The sequence below is a fragment of the Pinus tabuliformis genome, chromosome 2_2 (assembly GCF_031772625.1).
Source record: "Pinus tabuliformis cultivar Carrire ecotype Pingquan chromosome 2_2, CPIR1, whole genome shotgun sequence".
NCBI classification, from domain to species: Eukaryota; Viridiplantae; Streptophyta; class Pinopsida; order Pinales; family Pinaceae; genus Pinus; species Pinus tabuliformis.
In genome coordinates, this window is record NC_142300.1 from 408,463,913 (window position 1) to 408,488,013 (window position 24,101).

Here is a 24,101-nt window from a genome sequence, read left to right on the forward strand (position 1 = left end):
ACAATATTATTCGTTAGTTTTCGTATTGTCTTTGTTGTTTTCCAGCTACGTTGTTTAATTCAACCACCCTTGATGTTACGATTCACTTGGATTCTATTTCAACATCTGTGGCAATGCAATTTATAAAGAATTGTGTCTGCAACAAATTTGATAAAACCCTTATTGAGTTTGGAAAAGCAAATTAAGCATATTCAAATATGTTCAGAATTGTGGTCAATAAAAATTCAAAATTAGGAAAATATTTGTTGAAATGTCAATTCAATTTTTGAACTCATACTCCCTCATCAACAAGGGGAAGTATGGGTTCAATATTTCTACCATGTTCAACCTTTTGAACATAAAAACATGGTATGTATCATGGGAGACTGTTATTAGGAAAATATTTGTTGAAATGTCAATTCAATTTTTGAACTCATACTCCCTCATCAACAAGGGGAAGTATGGGTTCAATATTTCTACCATGTTCAACCTTTTGAACATAAAAACATGGTATGTATCATGGGAGACTGCTTATCTAAAAAAAGGTATAAGAAAGATCAAAGAGTGCTAGTGAATTTACTTCGATTACTTTTCAAAGAAACCTTCTAAATGAATGAACGAGTTAGGAGGAGTGAGAATTATCGCTTTTCAAACATAGTGTAGGAGCTCATCAGCTGGTTTAGAAATGAACGTGATGTAATGAAGGGAAAAAATTTTAGATAAAAACTAATAGCGAAGTGGCATGAATTTATCATTGTCAATCATTTTCAGAATTATTTCTGATATATTACCTTCACGTATGTGGCATGTGAAATTAAGAAATAAAAATATTGATGGGTTGTTCTATTATCTATGTGAAATCAAGAAGTAAAAATATTCTTAGGTTGTTTTGTTATCTATGTGAAATTAAGAAGTAAAAATATTAATGGGTTGTTCTATTATCTATGTTTCCTGTGAAACTTCATGAAAACCATATAAAGCACAGGTATTCTGATTAAGATATTCAAAACATTTATGAATAATTAAATTGAGGTATTGTCAAATGTGATGCATCAATATTAAATAATATTTGTAATTGTTTTTATATCTTTTAAAATTTAAAGGTTAACTAGTTTTTTAATAAAATAATCTTTTATTTTTACAAAATATTATAAGTATTTTACTAACCAATTTTATAAATGTATTATTTTATTTAATTGCTGCATTGAAATGTATTATTTTTATTTAACTTTTGCAGTGTGTGGTAGACAAAACATAAATAATTGGTTGTGACACATTTGGGTCAAGGTTTTTCAACAATTTGTGCTCATGTATAGGATGTGAGCAGGGTGTTTTCCTTGTAGAATTTGCATTAGAAAATTTGATGATGTATTCAATAATAGCCTGTATTTGTGGCCAAATGATCCTCCCAAATATTATGTTCATTTAATGTACCTTTACACTTTTAAAAACAATTTCTAATTATATATAAGCTTATTAAATTTGATTATCTATTATGCATATTTAACAAACTACTTTGACATTTGATTTTAACTATTATTTTAATATTTTTTGACAAATCCATTTTAAAACCATTAGACTTTGTCCAAAACCCCAAAACTCCAAGTTCAAATTATATAAAGTCTCCAATTACAAAAGTGTTTGAACAAACATGGAATTTATAGCTAAAATTGGCAATTCCGATGTGGCAAACACAAAATGCTACTGCCACAATAAATATAGTAGCATCTACTACTATATCTTCTAATCATATTGCTCTACTCCATCTATACATTTAAGATATCACGGAAAACTATCACATCCAATAAATAATTGATTCTTCAAGTGTTGTTTCTGAGTTGTCTCAAATAATATCCTCTATTCAACAGGGAAAAAGTAGATGGTTTTCAGTTGACTACAACAATACCAAATACAAAATAAAATGATAGAGAACTGACATTTAGAAACATAGAATTATGTTTTAACAACTGTCTTGAAAATGAAATTTTTGGAATCTATATCAGTTCGCGTGTTTTCTCAGTGGAGAGTGCCTTTTAAGACTGTTCAAACAGAAAGAGAAACGATATTATTAAGGTTGTCCTTAATGATGTCTAGAGGGAAAACTTACCACTAGTGTTCATGAGGATGTAGGGACTGTTAGAGCCTAGATTTGCCTCAGGCTGAAAAGACAAGGTTCTAGGTCCACATCAAACCACGCTCAACCTCGTAGCTAGCCCTACGAGGACAGGAGAGGGCTCTCTCCAGGTCGATCTCGGTAAAGATAATCGATGGGGCTCGAGATGGCTATAATAAAAGCTAATCTTAGGCTAGGTATTAAGTACAAGGGTTTTTTGTGAGTTTTTGGGGGTTTTTTGTTGGAAACAGGGATAGGCAAATTGGGCTCAGGGATGAGGCATAGTTTCTGTAGAGGTTTGACTGGGGCAAGGAAGGCAATCGTTTTGATGCTTTAAAGCAAGTGAGATGGATAGATCAGACTGGTGAGGAGCTAAGGAGAGCAAGAGAGACTCAAGAATTCTCCTTAAATGGATGAAAACATGGAAATTTAAACAAATTCAAAGGCAGAGCATAACAGTTATGGATTCCACCTTAATCACTCATTTGTTTCAAATTTCAGAAGAAGAAGCAAGAAAATGATACACATAACACTAGATAAATTTACAATTACTCAGAGAAGCACACCATCAAAACATAAAGCCACATGGATCCCAAACAGTGCTGCAAAACCCTGGCCTTTCCTTAGCCAAAAATGCAGAGATAGAATGTACAATAGAGTGCCAAGCTTTTCCCAAGAGTCCAACCCTGAAAATGACTTAGAAATTACATAATATAGGCCAGCCAACCTATTCCATTGCCTCTAGGGGTGGATCTCATCATTCTAGGAGCTGTTTCAACCAATTCTAAACAAAGCACTAAAATCTAGGCAGTCAAAACAACTTGCCTCTATAAGGTGGGAAACTGATTCATTCATTAACTTTTCACCTTTTAGAGAATGAATCCTCTAGAACAAGTAACTAAGTGCCAAAATTATATCATGTTCACTCAATTACATCAAGATAGGTCAAAAATAATATCACAAAGAAAAACTAGTCAAACTGGCCGAATTTTTGAGCTGGAAGGTGGAAAATTGGTCCAAAAACCTTTGTGCGCCACGCCAATTTCTGTATGCGTCGCGCCACTTTGAAGCTGATTTTGAGGCACTTCCTGAAGTCCAAATTGAGCCCAAGTGTGCTTGTTGGAAATCCCTGCCTGTCTACTTTCCATCCCAAGTGGAATTTCTGAATTTGGTGCCCATTTTCCCCTCCAAAACCTCAATCTCCCAAGACTTCTTCCTGTGTGTGAAATTAGGGGCAGAGAGGTCATTTTTAGGGTGTTTTTGACCTCCTGAGGACTCAAAACTTACCCAAACTTCTTGGCCATGCACCAACAGTCATAATTTTTTTTTCCAAATCCAAAAATATAATTTTTTTTGCATTTGGAGCCTCCAATCATAAGCGCATGCCACGTGACGTAGCGCACAGGGAGAAAAACCCTGTTTTTTAGTGCAAAAATTCCAAAATGTCAAAAATTGCTCCAAATTTCTTGAAATTTGGACTGTAGGTCCCCCATCAAGTGCCATGCTCAACCAAAGAATCTTTGGTCAAGACTTGGAGCCGATCATGTGTTTTGAGCCTCCTCAGTACCCTCCTGGTGTATGTAGTTTCAGTTGTAGAGTCGTTGTCTTGGTCATATGATGTATCGGTGCCCGCCTCCTTGGTGTTGAAAGTCTGTGCCAAGTGTATGTTTGATTTGTTGAAAATGAGAAATGAAGGCTTGATGTCTTTGTCTCCAAGTGCCAAATATGCCAAAGGGAAATGAGGAGCTGTGAGGAATATGGAACAGTAGGTATAATGGAGTGAGGGTAAGGATATGGTTCAATCAAGTGAAGTCTGCAATGTGAGGACAGTCACTTGATTGTGTTTTAGGAGTGTGAGGTTTGGGGATTTATGTATAGGAATAGGGTTTAGGGTTTGGGATTGTTGTATAGGGTTGGGAGATTTTTATAAGGGCTAGGGTTTTGGGGTTTTAGGATTTGAATGTAGGAAAGAAAATGTGATGAGCTTAGTGGGGGGTAGGAAATGATGAAACAAGGGAGAAATGGGGAAGGAGGAGAGTCCTTGGTGACAAATTAAAGATTTAGGAACCCACAACAATCTTCCTTTGAAGGCACTTTAGAGTGAGGGTTTGGATTTTTTGTTTCACCCTCACCACCCAACCACCATCATGTATCACAAAATTTGATGCAACATCAAGAAGAAGGGCCTACCTGGAAAATTCACGCAAGGAATGAGAAATTTAGAGAAGTTTGAAACAATTTCAGGCTTTGGGCTATATGCGCCGTGCCAAGAACCCAGTGCGCCACGCATTCCCAGTGTGTTGCGCCCGTTCAGAATTACACTGGACAATTTCTCCAAGTGCGCCGCGCCTCCCCAGTGCGTCGCGCCATCTGCTCTATGCATTTCATTTTTTCCGGAAGACTTTCGGAGGCCTTCCTGGTGTCCAAATTGGGGACATGATAGCTCGTTGGAAAGGTATTTGAGTCTAACTTCCCACCCAACTGGAATTTTTCAATTTGGAGTTCATTTTCCCTATCAAACATCAAATCTCCCAAGACTGGTCAAAATGTGCCAAATGAGGCTGCCTAAAGGCAGAGTGCTATTACAGTCAACTTTTGAATGCCTTCCTCAACTCCAAATTCATCTCATGATATCTCATTGAAAATATATTTGTGTCTAGTTATCATTTGACTCATCAAGCAAGTCATTTGGCCAACCAAGCTAGGACAAAGCTTGATTTTCCCAAGGTCACTTCAGAGGTGCATCAATTCTCCGAAGGCAATTGTATTTTTAACATTTCTCTAAAACCATGACACCTGTGTAAAACTTGAAGGAGGTTTTGCTTCCTTGGCATATTTTAGAAAAACACCTCTCTCCTTTTTCCAAAATTCATCTTTGATTGCTCAGAAAAATCATTTGAGTGAAACCTATCCTGATGTGTGGAACAGGGGATTCGTCGAAATGAATCGAAATGAAGGGGATAAGGGGCTTCTAAATTCTTGAGAAACTTTTTGGAAGTGGGGAGGGATGTTATGAAGTAGGGGACAGTGGAATCTCAGAAATTAAGTGAGGGGAAGGGGTCCAAATGGGCAAAACATAGGCCTAGCCTAGAAAATTGCCAAGTTGTAGCAAGAAACTAGGGTTTGTGCGAAAATGATGAATTTGGGGAATCTCAGTGATGGTAAGTGTTTAATAAGGTACATTAAGGATAGGGGAAGGTGTATGAGCATCAGGACACAATTTTTCCTGATGATTTGACCGTCCAAGAGAAATTGCCCTCAAAACCCTAGGAGAGGGAAATGACCTTACCTAGGTGCAACTAAAGCATGAACAAGGTGTAAAATGACTCATTGGAACCTGACATGATTATGAAAACCCTCTAAATGATGGTAGACTCAGCTGAATAATGACATAGACTGACATTTGGACAATTTTGAAAGGAGTGAAAGCAAACCCTAGACCTAATGCCTAGTGACCAAATTTTGCTTGAAGACTCATTGAAATGACAAAATTTGACCTTGACACTCTGAGACCACTTTGTAAGAGAATATTTGATCAATAGAGGAAGGATGGAAAGACTGACACTAACATTGGCTCCAATGGGGATGGTAGCTCCTTGGAGGTGCCAAGAATGGCAGATCTTTGGGAGAGCAGACCAATGCCTTATCCATTGGGCAATGGAGTCAAAAACTCAAGCTGAAATGCATGACTGAAAACTGATGACTCGTCGACACAAATTGACTCTCACTCAACTAAAAACTGACTCGATACTTAAACACAACTGAGAAACTGGAAATGATGCTCAAAGTGGAGCTTATTCATCAAAACCTACTCTAACAGTTTCATTCATCACCTGATCAAGTGAAATGAAATAACCAATGCAACCAAGTAAGTATTTCGTCTGCTGTTTGAATTCTCTGCAAGTGCTTTCTGATGCACATGAAAAGGGACGAATCGAAAGGCAACTCCCATGAAAACTTGGACTCAAGCTGACTGCTAATAAACTTGCAAAACATGAGTTGACTGGATGACTTCAAGAATACTGCAAAAGGATCTTCATAGGCATAGCTATTGGTTTCCATTAACACATTACTGCTCTGGTCCAAGTAATCATCATAGCTGAATTTTAAAATTTTCCTCACATCTGCGCTGTCTTTCTTTGGTGATTGCAGCAAGCTGCCAAAAGGATCTTGAATTTCATGAATAACCAAACTTTGTTGACAATTCCAAATAGAACAAAAGTCTTCTTTATCAGTCTCCTCATATGACTGCAAAACTTGGTATGGGGTATACAATGAATAATCTGTTAAACAAGACAATGAAGGTGACCTTTGAATCAGATTATTATCAACATTATTTTCTGTCACATGGTTTGCCAATGGGGAAGAACTTTTACAGCAAACATCATCCAACACACGAGCAATAGGATCATCAAAAATTTGAGGAGACTGCTGCGATGCATCCATTAAAACTGTATGATATCCAACTGGCTGCTCATCTTTTTCTTTAGAGATATTATGAAGATTCTGCCTTATAAACTAAAATGCTTCGAAACAAAAGGGTACAGAATCCTCTTATATCATTAGATCATGTATTTCGGCTGCCACACCTTCATCTATAATCTGACCTTCATCCTCAACATTAAAACCTAGAGATTGTTGATTTCCTACAGGCTGCCCATTCGAAGATTTACTGTGCATTTTACCCTTCAAAAACTGAAATGATTTGAAACAAAATGGTATGGAATCATCTTGCATCATCTGAGCATATGTTCCAGCTTCCAAGTCTTTATTTGCAACTTGACAATCAAAGGCATTCGGGGGCTGCAAATCTAGATATGAAAAGTCTTGAACAAGGTTTTCATTGCCCTCAAGATGGTCCAAATCAAGACTTGTTGACAGCTGATTTCTAATTGCATGGAAGTTGTCTCTGATGAACTGACATGAATCAAAACAAAAAGGCAAAGATCCTTCACTTACTTCAAAATTTGCTGCACTTTCCTCGTCATTGTCATAGCTGATATGCATCGGTTGATCACTATATTCAAGCTGCTGAAAGTGAACTTCCTCCTCCCACAAACTAGCTGTTGATTTGTCTGCAAGATTAGCTTCTGTTTGGAGAACATAATCATCATCATACTGATCAAACTGAGGCAAATCATCAGTATAAAACACATCATCAAGCATACATGTCATATCAACAGTTCTCTCTTCTCCAAGATGATCTACAAAACAATCATTATCAGATCTATGACAACTAGGATAAGAAACAAAATGTTTTGGAGCAGCCATTTGTTCTTCTTCAATCAACGAGTGATGGACTTGAACACTATTCTCATTCCTTGCGTTGATCTTGTCCATCATCTTTTCCACTGCACTTACCAAAATTTCAAGCTTCACCTCTAGAGATGTTGATTCCTCTGGAGCTATGTTTTCCGTCTCTTCTTCTTGCAACATTGCCCTTCGGATCAGCAGATGAGCCTCTACATTTACTGCATTGTTCTGCATCTCCTCAAGTGTTGCAATATTCCTTTATCTTAGCTGAAACTTCATTTCCGAATCAAAGGCACCTGGATAGTGCCAGAGAGAAGATCTAGGAGGAGGTCTTATATCAACTGGCATTGAATAATAAACTTGATTAAATCTAGCTGAAAACTGTTGTACTGTCTCCCCTGGCATTCTTTTCAGCTGGTTATACTTTTTTATAATCAAGAAAAGGTTATGTCCGAACATCCACCTGTCGAGAAAAACTTTGATGAACTGCTGGAGATCTGAGATGCTCGCATCAGGCAGGGCTTTGAACCAACTCTTCACTTTGCCTTGCAAAGAAAGAGCAAAAAGCCTAATACTGACATCTTCTTCATCAACTTCAAAAAGATCAAGAAAAGATTCAACATTCTGCACATGTTGCTCAGCATTGACATTCTTACATTCACTATCAAACCTCGGCAAGTATATATCATAGTTTTTGGGGAAAGCATGGAGAACAGAAGGTAAAACAAGAGGCTTATACCTATCCGGGACTATAAAAGGTGTAGGAGTATATACAAGAGCTACAGGATCAGTTTTGGTCTCTTGAGGTTCATCATCTTTAAGACGGTCATCACAAGATTTAGAATAAAGGTCTTGATCAAGCTCAAATGTATGCAAATCTTTGGTATTCACAATCTTCAAAGGGAAAGAATCAAATGCAGGCTGAGGATCTCTTCTCAAACATAGTATACTTTGCAAAGCATTCTTGACATTCTCGGGAAAAGAGAAGAAATAATTTAGAACAAAGAACAAAATGTCTTGGATGAAACTCCAACTTGAATACCTGATCTGTCCATGTTGTCCTTTCATGTTTCTGCTGGTCAGGATCATCCTCCAGTGTAGTCTTTAGATCTGATCTCAAAACTAATTTAGAGTCGCCAGGTGAATGATTTCAGCCTTGTTGTGTCTGATCGTTGTTCACCATCAACAATCAGATTTGAACTTGATAGATGTACTGGGGCAATTAACAAGTTAGATGTCACGTTTACAAGCTAGACCAGAGATTGACTAAAGCAGCATTTATCTACTTGCGCTAATGCAAAGCAAGAGCGTTTCGAAGGCTACCTAGCATAACTTCAGGCTCCGTCTGTAGCTTACAAAAAAAATGACATCAACAAGAAAACCATTCTCTTCCCCAGTATGGTCGCCACTATGTTAGAGCCTAGATTTGCCTCAGGCTGAAAAGATAAGGTTCTAGGTCCACATCCAACCACGCTCAACCCCGTAGCTAGCCCTGTGAGGACAGGAGAGGGCTCTCTCCTGGTCGATCTCAGTAAAAGATAATCGATGGGGCTCGAGATGACTATAATAAAAGCTAATCTTAGGCTAGGTATTAAGTACAAGGGTTTGTTGTGATTTTTTGGGGGTTTTGTGTCGGAAACAGGGATAGGAAAATTGGGCTTGGGGATGAGTAACAGTTTCTGCAGAGGTATGATTAGGGCAAGGAAGGCAATCATTTTGATGCTTTAAATCAAGTGAGATGGATAGATCAGACTGGTGAGGAGCTAAGGAGAGCAAGAGAGACTCAAGAATTCTCCTTAAACAGATGAAAACATGGAAATTTAAACAAATTCAAAGGCAGAGCATAACAATTACGGATTCCACCTTAATCACTCATTTGTTTCAAATTTCAGAAGAAGAAGCAAGAAAATGATACACATAGCAGTAGATAAACTTAAAATTACTCAGAGAAGCACACCATCAAAACATAAAGCCACATGGATCCCAAACAGTGCTGCAAAACCCTGGTCTTTCCTTAGCCAAAAATGCAGAGATAGAACGTACAATAGAGTGCCAAGCTTTTCCCAAGAGTCCAACCCTGAAAATGACTTAGAAATTACATAATATAGGTAAGCCAACCTATTCCCTTGCCTCTAGGGATCGATCTCATCATTCTAGGAGATGTTTCAACCAATTCTAAACAAAGCACTAAAATCTAGGTAGTCAAAACAACTTGCCTCTATAAGGTAGGAAATTGATTCATTCATTAAATTTTCACCTTTTAGAGAATGAATCCTCTAGAACAAGTAACTCAGTGACAAAATTACATCATGTTCACTCAATTACATCAAGATAGGTCAAAAATAACATCACAAAGCAAAACTAGTCAAACTGGCCGAATTCCTGAGCTGGAAGGTGGAAAATTCGTCAAAAAACCTCTGTGCATTGCGCCAATTTCTGTATGCGTCGTGCCACTTTGAAGCTGATTGTGAGGCACTTCCTGGAGTAAAAATTGAGCCCAAGTGTGCTTGTTGGGAAGCCCTACCTGTCTACTTTCCAAACGAAGGGGAATTTCTGAATTTGGTGCCCATTTGCCCCTGCAAAACCTCAATCTCCCAAGACTGCTTCCTGTGTGTGAAATTAGGGGCAGAGAGGTCATGTTTAGGGTGTTTTTGACCTCCTAAGGACTCAAAACTTGCGCAAAATTCTTGGCCATGCACCAATAGTCATGATTTTTGATTCCAAATCCAAAAATATAATTTTTTTGGCATTTGGAACCTCCAATCATAAGCTCGCGCCACGTAGCACGACGCACAGGGAGAAAAACCTTGTTTTTTAGTGCAAAAATTCCAAAATGTCAAAAATTGCTCCAAATATCTTGAAATTTGGATTGTAGGTCCCCCATCAAATGCCATGCTCAACCAAAGAAGCTTCGATGAAGACTTGGAGCCGATCATGTGTTTGTGCCTCCTCAGTACCCTCCTAGTGTATGTAGTTTCAGTTGTAGAGTCGTTGTCTTGGTCATATGATGTATCGGTGCCCACCTCCATGCTGTTGAAAGTCTATGCCAAGTGTATATTTGATTTGTTGAAAATGAGAAATGAAGGCTTGATGTCTTTGTCTCCAAGTGCCAAATATGCCAAAGGGAAATGAGGAGCTGTGAGGAACATGAAACAGTAGGTATAATGGAGTGAGGGTAAGGATATGGTTCAATCAAGTGAAGTTTGCAATGTGAGGATAGTCACTTGATTGTGTTTTAGGAGTGTGAGGTTTGGGGATTTATGCATAGGAATAGGGTTTAGGGTTTGGGATTTTTGTATAGGGTTGGGAGATTTTTATAAGGGCTAGGGTTTTGGGGTTTTAGGATTTGAATGTAGGAAAGAAAATGTGATGAGCTTAGTGGGGGGTAGGAAATGATGAAACAAGGGAGAAATGGGGAAGGAGGAGAGTCCTTGGTGACAAATTAAAGATTTAGGAACCCACAACAATCTTCCTTTGAAGGCACTTTAGAGGGAGGGTTTGGATTTTTTGTTTCAACCTTACCACCCAACCACCATCATGTATCACAAAATTTGATGCAACATCAAGAAGAAGGGCCTACCTGGAAAATTCATGCAAGGAATGAGAAATTTGGAGAAGTTTGAAACAATTTCGGGTTTTGGGCTATATGCGCCGTGCCAAGAACCCAGTGCGCCGCGCCCGTTCAGAATTACATTGGACAATTTCTCCCAGTGCGTCGCGCCACCTCCTCTGTGCATCGTGATTTTTCCGGAAGACTTTTGGAGGCCTTGCCGGTGTCCAAATTGGGCTCAGGATACATCTTCGGAAAGGTATTTGAGTCTACTTTCCAACCCAGCTAGAATTTTTCTATTTGGAGTTCATTTTCCCTATCAAAAATCAAATTTCCCAAGACTGGTCAAAATGTGCCAAATGAGGCTGCCTAAAGGAAGAGTGTTGTTACAGTCAACGTTTGAATGTCTTCCTCAACTCCAAATTTGGCTCATGATAGCTTATTGGAAAGATATTTGTGTCTAGTTATCCTTTGACTCATCAAGCAAGTCATTTTTCCAACCAAGCTAGGAGAAAACTTGATTTTCCCAAGGTCACTTCAGAGGTGCATCAATTCTCCCAAGGAAATTGTATTTTTGACATTTCTCTAAAACCATGACACTTGTGTAAAAAGTGAAGGAGGTTTTTCTTCCTTAGCCTATTTTGGAAAAACACCTCTCTTAGTTTTCCCAAATACATCTTTGATTGCTCAGAAACATCATTTAAGTGAAACCTATCCCGATGTGTGGAACAGGGGATTCGTCGAAATGAATCGAAATGAAGGGGATAAGGGGCTTCTAAATTCTTGAGAAAATTTTTGGAAGTGGGGAGGGATGTTAGGAAGTAGGGGAAAGTCTAATATCAGAAATGAAGTGAGGGGAAGGGGTCAAAAAGGGCAAAACACAGGCATAGCCTAGAAAATTGCCAAGTTGTAGCAAGAAACTAGGGTTTGTGCGAAAATGAGGAATTTGGGGAATCTCAGTGATGGGAAGTGTTTAATAAGGTACACTAAGGATAGGGGAAGGTGTATGAGCATCAGGATACAAGTTTTGCTGATGATTTGACCGTCCAAGAGAAATTGCCTTCAAAACCCTAGGAGAGGGAAATGACCTTACCTAGGCGCAACTGAAGCATGAACAAGGTGTAAAATGACCCATTGGAACCTGACATGATGATGAAAACCCTCTGAATGATGGTAGACTCAGCTGAATAGTGACATATACCGACATTTGGACAACTTTGAAAGGAGTGAAAGCAAACCCTGGACCTAATGCCTAGTGACCAAATTTTGCTTGAAGACTCACTGAAATGACAAAATTTGACCTTGACACTCCGAGACCACTTTGTAAGAGCATATTTTATCACTGGAGGAAGGCTGGAAAGACTGACACTAACAGGGACTAGAATATTTATCAATTTGGCAGTGTCCTTTATTTGAACTATAATTTAAATGGTTGAGAGAGTGTTGACAGTGTTGGACCCACCAACATGTAAGAGGATCTCCCTAGTAAGAAGTCCCAATCAGACCTTAGACCGTTTGGTGTAGGAGCCCCAGTAGTGGGTCATACAACAATGCCTTGATCGCGATGTCGCATAGAGGCAAGTAAGATAACTCTGTCAGTAGCAAGGGTGTGACTACTGAAGTGAGTCAAGAAAGGTGTTGAGAGGTTCTAACACAGGCGGGTTGAGATGAGGGTGAAGGTGAGTTCTAGGTTAAAAGGGGTCAATCCCAACTCCGCTAGGAACACACAACACACAGGACATACACAACATTTGGCGGAGCAGTCCCCTCGGACGCAGTAGTCACAACATACAAGGTAAGATAACAAGTACAACACTCACGGATCAGCCTGAACAAGTGCAACAGTTGTTATAGCAAGGTTCATGTGAAAGATTTGTTGATGTCCGGCAGAGCAGTCAACACGGACGGGGCAACATTAACACCATATACAACACATTTCCATTAATAGTTTATATATTACAACAAAGGAATCAGTTCAGATGTAGAACATAGGCTAAATCAACATGCATTACAAGTGTTAAGGATCAGTCTTACAACAAATACAATACATGTGTGAAAACATGTTGGCTCTTATTATATAAAGAAGTGTAAGTTCCCATCATACAATACATCCATGTAAACCCGCTAGCCCAAACAGTGGAACATTACAGCCACATCCGCCTGCTCCTCCAAAAGTGTAAGTTCCCATCATACAATACATCCATGTAAACCCGCTAGCCCGAACAGTGGAACGTTACAGCCACATCCGCCTGCTCCTCCAAAGAGATGAACCAATGTCAAGCAGTGGAGAAGCCAAGGCAGATTACAATATTGTACAAGCTCTTTCCAAGATAGTTTTATCAGAAGATTGGCTAACCAAAGGCCTATACAATGAGTTATGAGGGACTATTTATAGAAAAAGGTGAGGTGACCCTTCGCATTCCCCTTTTTGACAGTTCAACTACCCTCATGACTCTTCACCTACTCTATGACTATTACATCTAACTATTGACACTTGACTCACACTTGAGATGACTCAACATTACAATGCACATGTACTCATGTGAGATAACATGGCTTGAGCAAACCTTGCAAGACATCACTAACACTCGGTCCACTGTGGTGAGACCAACTCTTTGACATGCTTGTGATGGTGAAGGTTGTGAGATGATGCCAAGCTTGGTCATCCGTGATGGTGTGCATGCACCTCATGGTGACATCTTTCCCAAGCCAACTCTTGCCTACGTTGAAACTGGTTCATTGGTTTGACCAATTCATCCACCTCATCTGTTAACATGCACATGATCTTCTTAGGTGCAGCTGAACCGATAGCATACTGATGCATAGTGTCCATGCTGATCTTCAAGTGTGTGTTGGTGGTCATGCACATCAGCTTGCCGAAGTATATTTTCAACTCCAGTTGGACTTGCTTCTTGTCTTCACCTTGGTGAGTGTGTTGAATGGGTTGGATTGTACACATGCACATAATGGCCTGCATTCCACTGAATCCCCTGCATGTGATCAACAACACTGCTAACCATGTTTACTCCGTGTCAGCTGCTGGGATGGATCATTAACTTGTACGGGTGCAGTTTCATCCCTGAATGCATGTTTCACCCACTACTGTTCTGGTTCCTGCTACAACTCATTCATCTGTCTATGCAGATTCATGTTCTTCCTGAGTTATTGCTTTAGCACATGCAACTCCTTCTCTGTTCCATTCTCTGTCTTTGCACAATATTCATGTCATGGCATCACCTCATAGCCTGAGTCTCCAAGGTTTCTTTCATTATCAATGGATCTGCTTGATCTTACAACTTTGTTCCACCTCTGTGTTGTCAATAACCTTCCTCTTCCATTCATTGCATCAGCTGCATTCCTTATCTTCGCTGCATTCACTGCATTAGCTGTATTCACTGTGTTCAGTATGCTGCCTTCAACTATTTTTCATTATGCTGCTTGCTATGATATCTTGATGTTCTTGTCTACAAACAACTTGATATCTTCGTGAGTAGGCAAGCTTATAGATATTTGATTGACTGCATCTCCAGGTGTGCTTTGAACGGTGTCTTCGACTCCACTCTCTTGGAAACCATTGTACCTACACTGTTGAGAGGAAGATGAACACTTGCAATACCTGGAGACATGGAAACACTCATGGCAAGCAATCTGTCAGTTGAAAACCAAAACGAACTTGAGAACTAGCTTGCAACATACCTGTCTAATTGATCATGAAGGTTGCCCAATTTCAGTCCGGAGACCGACTGGCAAGACCACAATAGGCATAGTCTCATCAGCTGGGAGACTGACTGACTACTTGAACTGCACAATGCACAGTCTAGTCTGGCTACTGAGTGCTGGGATTGCGCAATGTGCAATCTCAGCTGACAATGGATGTAGACTCAGCGACTGCATTGCGCAATTTTCTTAGCCAGCAGTCACTGTCCCTTGGGATTACGCAAAGCAGTCCTGGGGAACATCTACTGGGTAGAAATGTGTATTTCTAGAGAGGAAGGCAAAGCCTTCCCTCTTAGGATTGCACAATGATGTCTTCGTGAGGCTCCTGGTGAGGCAGATTCCAAGCCGAGGTTGGCCAGAGTCACCGACGAGCAATTGAAAGCGAGTGTGAGTGTGAATGCATGCTGATACTGAGTGTAAGCATAAGTGAATGATCATGCATGCAAATGGTGAATGACAGATTCTGAAAATGGGACAACATGCATGTGGGTGAGGCAAGTCACCGAATCAACGACTGTTCGCGAAAAATAGTTTCATGCATGTGACAACAGTGAGATGTTGACGAAAACTGAAACGGTGCTAGGACAAGATAATATACATGTAAAGGACAACAAGTGTTCAAATAAATCAAGCAAACAATACTCATACACGTGAAAGCACAAAAATCAACATAAATGCAACACAAGGCATGGGAAGCAGGCTTGCCCCAAAACAAATGAGCTGAGTGTGCTAACTGCACCTAGATGTGATGTGGGATGTCAGAGCCACAAGGTTGATGTGACAAATGAGCTCTGCAGCATCTGGTTGATGAGTTTTGACAACATCGAGGTTGTGACGCACATGCCACAAATCTAGAGAAAGCGACACTTGGTGGGAGGTTTCAGAAATGATCCTTGCATGTAACCTCCAACTACTAAACATAGATCCCTGAAACAAGGGATGTCTTTGCATGCTACCCTGGGAGAAGTAGCCCATGCATGCAAGTATGTTTTGTTTGGTCTCGGAGGGAACAGATCAACTCAGCTACACATGGAAGAGGTTGTTCGACTGCTTGTAGGAAATGTGCATTTCTGTCTAGGAGCTAGGCTGACTGCCCAGGAGATTTACGTAATTTCTAAGTAGAGGAGCTGATTGCTGCCCAGATTTGCACAAATTTTGGGCTAAGTAGAACTACTGGGGAAAGTTGTGCAATTGCTGCTTGGAGTGTTGACTGGCAAGATTGCACAATCCTGGAGCCCAGCAGGAAACCAGACAGGATTGCACAATTTTTGGAGGGAAGGCTGGTTGCACTCCAGAAATGTGCAATCTTCTAGGGGAAATTGCTCAGCTTGCAGCTGGATCAAGTTCAGGTGAACAACCTGTGAGGGGAATGCATCAAGCTAAGATTTATAGGCTTCCTTTGTGCAAGCAAAACACTGAAGCTGGTGAACTTGACGAAGCAAGGCATGTTGATGTGAAGGTTGGAAGGGAGGCTCCAAAATGAAGCTAAGGAAAAATTTTGGAGGGTGGTTGTGGTCGCTACAACACTTGACGACACTCTGGTAGAAATCCATCTCTTTTAATGGACCTTGTTCGTGAAAAGCAAGTCTAACACCTCCAGAAGTATTCTTCAGTTCTCAACTCCTCTTGGTTTCTACACTAGCTTGATTGTAAGATGTAGCATCTACCAAGCTCTTGGTTGATTGACACACATTCCAAGCCAAGGCAACATAGTTGTTTCGATTGGGGTTGAAGGGTATATTGATGCACAAGCATTATAGTCGTCAGAGTCTTAGTTTCATCTCTGGTGTTGCTTCGCTGCCAGCAGGCCTGGACAATACTGTGACGGAGTTACTTGCATCACCTCTCTACGTAGGAAGCTTTTCTCTTCTTTCACATTATTCATTTTTCATTTTTTTTTAACTTTTTTCACTTTTTTCATTTTTGTAACTATGCATAGCACTTATTCATTTCATAGGCAGAAAAGGGATGCTGACTTATTGAGAGCAGAAGAGGTTGTTCCTGCAGAGAAGTAGTTTATCATACCTCTGATGTGTCTGTTAAGGTTCCCCCCCTCACCTACTCTACTTGACTGAGTTGACAACAGTTAACCCAAAAACAACCGACTAGAGTAGGTGACGCTAGTTAGCGTGCAAGCATTGTGTTTTCACCAAGGTTCACTTCGAACAGTACGTATTTTCCATCAACGTATCATGGACTGAAAGTAACAAGTTATTCATACAAAGGCTGGATGATAAATAACCAAGTATTGGTAGTATCACAAGCTCTCTTGTACTTTACCCAACTTCCTTCAAGAGTCATACATGGTTTCATGCGAAACTATCCTATGAAGCGAAACAAGCAAACTAACAAACAACAAAGTAGAGCAAAAGCAGAAGAAAAAGTGAAAGCAAAGCAAGTAAGCAAACAAGCAAGCAGACAAACAAACAAACAAATCATGTAAGCAAACAACCATGCAAGCAAACAACTCAAAAGAAAAAAGTACTACTACTAAGCTAACAATGCATGGGTCATTTCAAGTGAAGTGATACTTCTAATGTAGCCACCGGTGCATTGGTTGACCCATGTTGGTGAAGGCATGGTTCGCGAACAAGACAGCTGCGTGAACCAGTAAACAAGAAAGATATAACAGTGAAGACAAACACACTCTGAGCTTACAAGTGACCACATAACACAGATGAATGAAAGTGCATGACATGCATTATGTGGTGCTGCCATGATGTTGTGCTACACTGTGTGCAGATGTTGAGTGTATGCATCCTCTTGACTATGACATGCAAGCACACAAGAGAAAGGTAGACCACTAGTGTTGTGCATGTGTGCTTTCTGTGTAGACCTGTGTCTTGGATAGATTAATAAAGTTTGAATCAACATCATGATCAGATGAGGAAGTGAATAGATCACGACAACCAAGATCAGAAAATTCGGGATGTTCATTGGCATCCTCATGATTTGATGAATTAGGAAGAGGGGTAGATGAGAAGAAAATATGTTCACCCTCTGTTTTTTCAAGAAAGATAAATGACCAATTGATCGTATTTTCCGAGGAACATGTGTCCTCTCCGCACTATAATGACAGAATGACATCAACTGTGTCTTGTGAATGATCAAAAGTGGAAGCATCCGGAAATGAATTTTCACAGGGGAAATCAACAGTGGTAGAATCACAAGGGATGTTAGGATGAAGTGGATGAGGTGCAGCTGGCAGGAGGTCATCCTTCACAGCAGAATTCTTCTTTATATTCCTGCACACACTCATCATGAATGATGGCACAGGTTGGTTGCATAACACCAACTCTGTCAATAGCTTGATCCTCGTTCATAACAGGTGAGGAGTCCGTAATGGGAGAACACAAGATAGTGCAATCCATAGGAGAACGCAAGGACGGAGGTCGAGGGAACGATTCCACGTGACAACCAATAGGCTTGCAAGCCAAATCTGTGCAAATCTCAAGAGCAAGTGGGGTGGGAAGATGTGACAGTTCAACCGAGGTGTGTGCATGATCACCCACATCACTCTGCAGTGGTGGAGCTATTTGATGAGGTGAAGGCGGACAGACACTTGTGACAGCAACTGTGCCTACCTATGATTGCGCAACTTCATCAGCAAAGTGTGCTAAGTGGGGTTTAGATATGTGAAGAAGATACTCAAATCTTCCATCAAGAAATTTCCAATCAATATCATTTTCCAGGAATTAGTATGTAAGATTACAAAAGCATATGTGAAACTGTTCAATGGATTCATCAGGTTCTTTTCATAATTTTATAATTTCTTTGTTGAGTGCTTTATAGTTATAGTGATTGAAAGCACAGTTTATCTCTACGACCATATGAGCAAGAGAATGAATAGAGTTTCCGGGCGGCATGGCACACCAGTGCATGGGTGTCCTCTAAGCGTGTATATGAACAGTGCATAGCTCATGTATTCTTCACAAAATCCATGTGTTTTGCATGAGCCTACAACACTGACCGCCTGCCTTACCAAGGCTACATAGCCTCCACTTCAAATGTTTTATAAGACAAGTTATCCGCGAGCTGTTCCGAGATGATGAAATCATTTCCATAAGACATACATTCCAAAGAGCAGCTTGGTAATGAGTCATGATAGATGTGTAGAGATTCAAAATAGATGTGAGGAATCATCTTGTCATTTGGCCCTCCTTATAGTGCCAAAATGTTGATGGTGTTGGGTCTGCCAACATGTAAGGGGATCTCCCTGGTAAAAAGTCCTAATCAAACCTCAGACCATTTGGTGTAGGTGTCCCAACAGTGGGTCATAAGGCGATCCCTTGATCACGATGTCGCACAGAGGAAAGTAAGATAACTCTCTCAATAGCAAGGGTGTGACTCCTGCAGTGATTCAAGGAAGGTGTATGAGAGGTTCTAACACAAGTGGGTTGAGATGAGAGTGATCGTGAGTTCCAGGTTGAAAGGGATCAGTCCGAACTGAGCTAGGAACACACAACACACAGGACATACACAGCTTCCGGTGGAGCAGGCTAGTCAGATACAGTAGTCACAACATACAAGGTAATATAACACATACAACACTCATGGATCAGTTCAAATGAGTGCAACGGTTGTTATAGCAAGGTTCATGTGAAAGGTCTGTCTCATGTCCGGCCTTGGTTGCATCAGTTGGTCGGTCACCCTCAATTTTTTTCAGCTATGAGTTCATAGCACTTTCACGAAAGGCTCTTTCTGCATGTAAAGTGGCTTCATATACTGGACTACCACTCAGATAACTTGTGCCTCTTAAAAAAAAGTTATGACTTTGACTGGTGGATCTGTCAACAATCCAATGACCAGCCATTTTTCCCTTGCTTCTTGGCCATGCTTCATTGGATACACAACAACCAGATTCTTAACAAGAGCTCCTTCTTCGTAATTGGCTTCTCCTCCTCCTTAACTTATTGATCTTTTCTACTCTCTAGGAATATTATGTCGAATTTCCTCCGATACCATATTAAAGATTGAAAAAGGCAGAATAAATTCGAAATAAGAAATGGAGTAGACTAAGTATTCACATTACTTAGTATCTATTAAATAAGATTACATATGAGACATGAAAAATAAATGACTAGACTGGAACTTGTTGGTATTTAGAGCCCATTAACATTTAATTGTGAAAGAAATGCATAAAGAATAGGAAACCAAATCACAGAAGAAAACACAAGGAATTACATGGTAAAACCCTCACAGTGTGTCAAGGAAACCTCCAAGGGCAAAGGGATTGGAATTATTTTTTCTGCAGTTCATAAAATGACTCTCCACATTACATCAAGCCTCTTGGAAAATCACTAATTTAATATGGATTATTTTGTTACATAATTTCCTATAGTTACAAAACTGACTAAATAGTAACTTAGTTTTATTAATGAAATTTAATGATAATTTGTTGTCATTTCGAACAATCTCCACCTTCACAACAATTTTCCTAATCCCTTTCCCACACCCATTCATCATCTCTTCTGCAAGCCGAGAGAAGCCAAAAACCATCGCAACTTCTCTACTAAAACTAGTTTTTTGAGCATGTCTACATGGTTCTCCTATGTATGGACCTTCTTGAGAGCTACCTTACCACCTTCAATCACATGCCTTACAAAATGGTACCTCACAACAGTGTGCTTAGTCTTGTTGGGATAAGTTGGATTTGTAGCCAAATGAATAACACTCTGAATGTCACAAAATACATTCACTTTGTTTTGTGTCCTTCCAATCTCATCAAGTAGACCTTTCAACTAGATTTCCTCTTTACAGGCACATGAAGAATCTATATACTCTACTTTAGTGGTGGACAAATAAACTATTTCTTGAAGCTTTGACATCCAGCTAATTTCTCCACCTGCAAGAGTAAAGACATATCCTATAGTAGATCTCCTCTTGTCCAAATAACCTGCATAATCAACATCCATATATCCACAGACTGAAATTTCACTACCATTAAAGATGATACAATGAACACTTGTGCCTCTCAAATACTGAAGCACCCATTTCACTGCTCGTCAATGTTCTTCTCCTGGATTTTCCATGAACTTGCTAACAACTCCCACTGCATGTCAAATGTCATGTCTTGTCGATACCATTGCATACATTAAGTTCCCTACCACATTTTCATATGGTACATGAGACATACTTCTTTTCTTCATCAGTTGTAGGACTCAAACCTAAAGAAATCTTAAAATGGGAAGCTAATGGAACATTAATAGGTTTCACATTGTTCATACCGAACTTTTCAAGTATTTTTCCACATAATTTTGTTGTGATAACTAGAGCTTTCCATTTTTCCCATCTCTATGTATCTCCATTACCAATATATGTTTTGTAGCTCCAAGATCCTTCATATCAAACATCCTAGAAAGCTGAGCCTTTAACCTGGTAATCTCTTGCATGTTTTTTCTTGCCATAAGCATATCGTCAACATATAAGACCAAGATAATGAATATGCCATTGAAACTTTTAAAGTATACACAATGATCATACTCACTTCTAGAAAAGTTTTGGCTCACCACGAAGAAGCCAAACTTCTTGTACCACTACCAAGGAGATTGTCAGAGGCCATATAATGATTTCCTGAGGTTGCAAAGTAATCTTCTGTTGCGACTTTGTACAAAACCTTCTAGTTGTTCCATATAAATCCCTTCATCCAAATATTTATGAATAAAAGTTGTTTTAACATCTAACTGTTCTAACTGAAGGTTAAGTAATGCAGTTAGTGCTAATGCAGTTCAAATATAAACAAGTTTTACGACTAGTGAAAATATCTCATGAAAGTCAATACCTTCAACCTGAGAATACCCTTTTTCTACTAGCGTCGCCATATAAATTTTGATACTTCCATCAACATTTCGCTTCAATTTGAAGAGCCATTTTCATCCGACAACACTTCTCCCTTCATGAAGTTGTACAAGATCCCAGGTTTTGTTCTTGGATAAGGAATACATTTCTTCGTTCATAGCCATTTTCCTCTTTGCACTATCTGCATCATCCATTGCTTCACGATAACAAGAAGGCTCCCCATATTCAGTAATCAGTGCAATAGATGAAGCATAATCTTCATACCTTTTGGGTGTTCTTCTTTCCCTTATAGACCTCCTTAGAGTGACTAGTCGATGAAATAGTTCCTGGACTTCTACAATTTCCTTCGCATCTTCTTTTTCTTCAGAAGTCTCTTCTTCTTTCTGAATTTCCGAAAAATGTTGAGTCTCCAACTAAATTTGCTGATTTGGTGATACCTGTTCCTGTTCAAATTTTCCAACATCATCTTTTAGAAAAGAAGATTCATCAAATATTACATCTATACTAATGACTATCTTACGTGGAGAAGGATCCCACAACCTGTATCCTTTCACCACATAGTCATACCCAACAAAGACATAACATTTTTATTTTGGGTCTAACTTTGGGAGGCCTACAAGGGAAAGAAGAACATCCAAAAAGTATGAAGATTCTGCTGCGAATAAAATTTCCTGCTTTCTTGTTCGAACTTTTCAACTAGAGTTTTCTCAAATTTCTTTTCTGACTAGGGTTTTCTCATTTCTTCCTTCTGGTTTCTAGGCTTTCTCCTTTTTTTTTTAATAACAGAAACTTCAGAAAATCCTTACTCCAAACAGGAAAAAAATATTTTAACAATTGTCTGAAATAATGTTCAGAACCCAACCGTGATGATTACACTCCAGATTTTTTATTTACTTTTCAGAGATAATTCTTGAGCAACAAAATATTTTTCCCATTTCTTCCTTCTAGTTTCTAGGCTTTCTCTTTTTTTCTAATAAAAGAAACTTCAAAAACTCCTTACTCCAGCAGGAAAAAATATTTTAACAATTTTTTGAAATAATATTCAGAACCCAACCGTGATGATTACACTGAAGATTTTTTATTTACTTTTTAGAAATAATTCTTGAGCAAACAAAATATTTTTCTGCGGCCAAAAATAAAAAATATCAGGGCCTTGCTTGGTGGCTGAACGATTTCCAGAAGTCTATTCGCGGGGTTGTTTCTCCTCCATCAACTTTTTTTTTCCAGTCAGCGGTGGGTGAAGTCTTCTCCCAAATACTCAACTTTACTTGGCATGGGTCAGCAACAGTCTCTTTCTTCGACTTTCTTTTTCCAATGAGCGACAGGGTGAAGTCTCTTCTTTAGTGTCGGTCGCTCTCATTTATGAAAAGCAGTTTCTTCTCGACTTTCTTCTCTGTGGTTTCTCCTCTGTCTCTGGTGGTGCGACTTTCTCTGCTTGCGGTTGGTCTGTTCCTCTGCGACTTTCTCTGTCGGTGGCTTCAAACCGGTGCGCTCCTCTTATTTTTATTATGGTAACTCAGTTTTACTAATTACATTAATTCATTTCTAATACAACTCTCTAACAATATATATATATATATATATATATATATATATATATATATATATATATATTTGTTATAGATTTCAATTTGAGTATGAAATCCACTCTTCTATTTGAAAGCATGGAAATAAAAGAACATGATGTTTACGACAGATTGAAAAAACCCGCCATGTTTCATCATAATGGTGTTGGAGTAACGATTGTCGTTACACCAAAACTCACAGGTGTTAGTAAACAGACACATCGCTAGTGTTAAGCACATGCCACGAAACACACGGGGAGTGTTGAATTATCCTTCTACACCGCCATTAATGGGAGCATTGGATTATCCAATTCCCAACAATCTCTCCCCCAATGTGAGCGAGGTGTATTTCGAACTCGAGACCTTTGGCTCTAATACCACTTGTTGGAGTAACGATTGTCGTTACACCAAAACCTTTGGCTCTAATACCACTTGTTGGATTAATGATTGTCGTTACACCAAAACCCGCAAGTGTTAGTAAACAAACACATCGCTAATGTTAAGCACATGCCACGAAACACACAGGGATGAATTATCCTTCTACACCGCCATTAATGGAGAGCGTTGGATTATCCAATTCCCAACAGATGGCACTCCAAATATTGCATTGTCTACCCATTCTCCAACAATTACTAAATTCAGTGAAGTTAAAAATGGTGAAGCACCATGAATTAGTTCTTGAGAAAAGACGTGCAAATTAAAGAACAAAATGTCTACTACAGTTGAAAAAAACCCACCATGTTTCATGGTGATGGCACTCCAAATATTGCATTGTCTACTCATTCTCCAACAATTACTAAATTCACTGAAGCTAAAAATGGTGAAGCACCATGAGTTAGTTCTTGAGCAAAGACGTGTGGTGCTACAAATGCAATAAGTAATTTCTACATCGCATTTTTAACAACTTCCTCTGTTATGCGTTACTTTATTTAATAAGTAGCATATTTAAGACTATAAATGAAAATTGCATAATCCCAAATAGACTCACAAAAATGTGCGATCAAGAATTACGTATTTTGAAAGTAGTGGGGAAGATATTAGATGTGCCATTGATTTTTTACAAATTTACTTCCTCGGCAAGGAAACTAGCACTTTGAGGCCATGAGAGCAGGACTTGGCTAAAGCA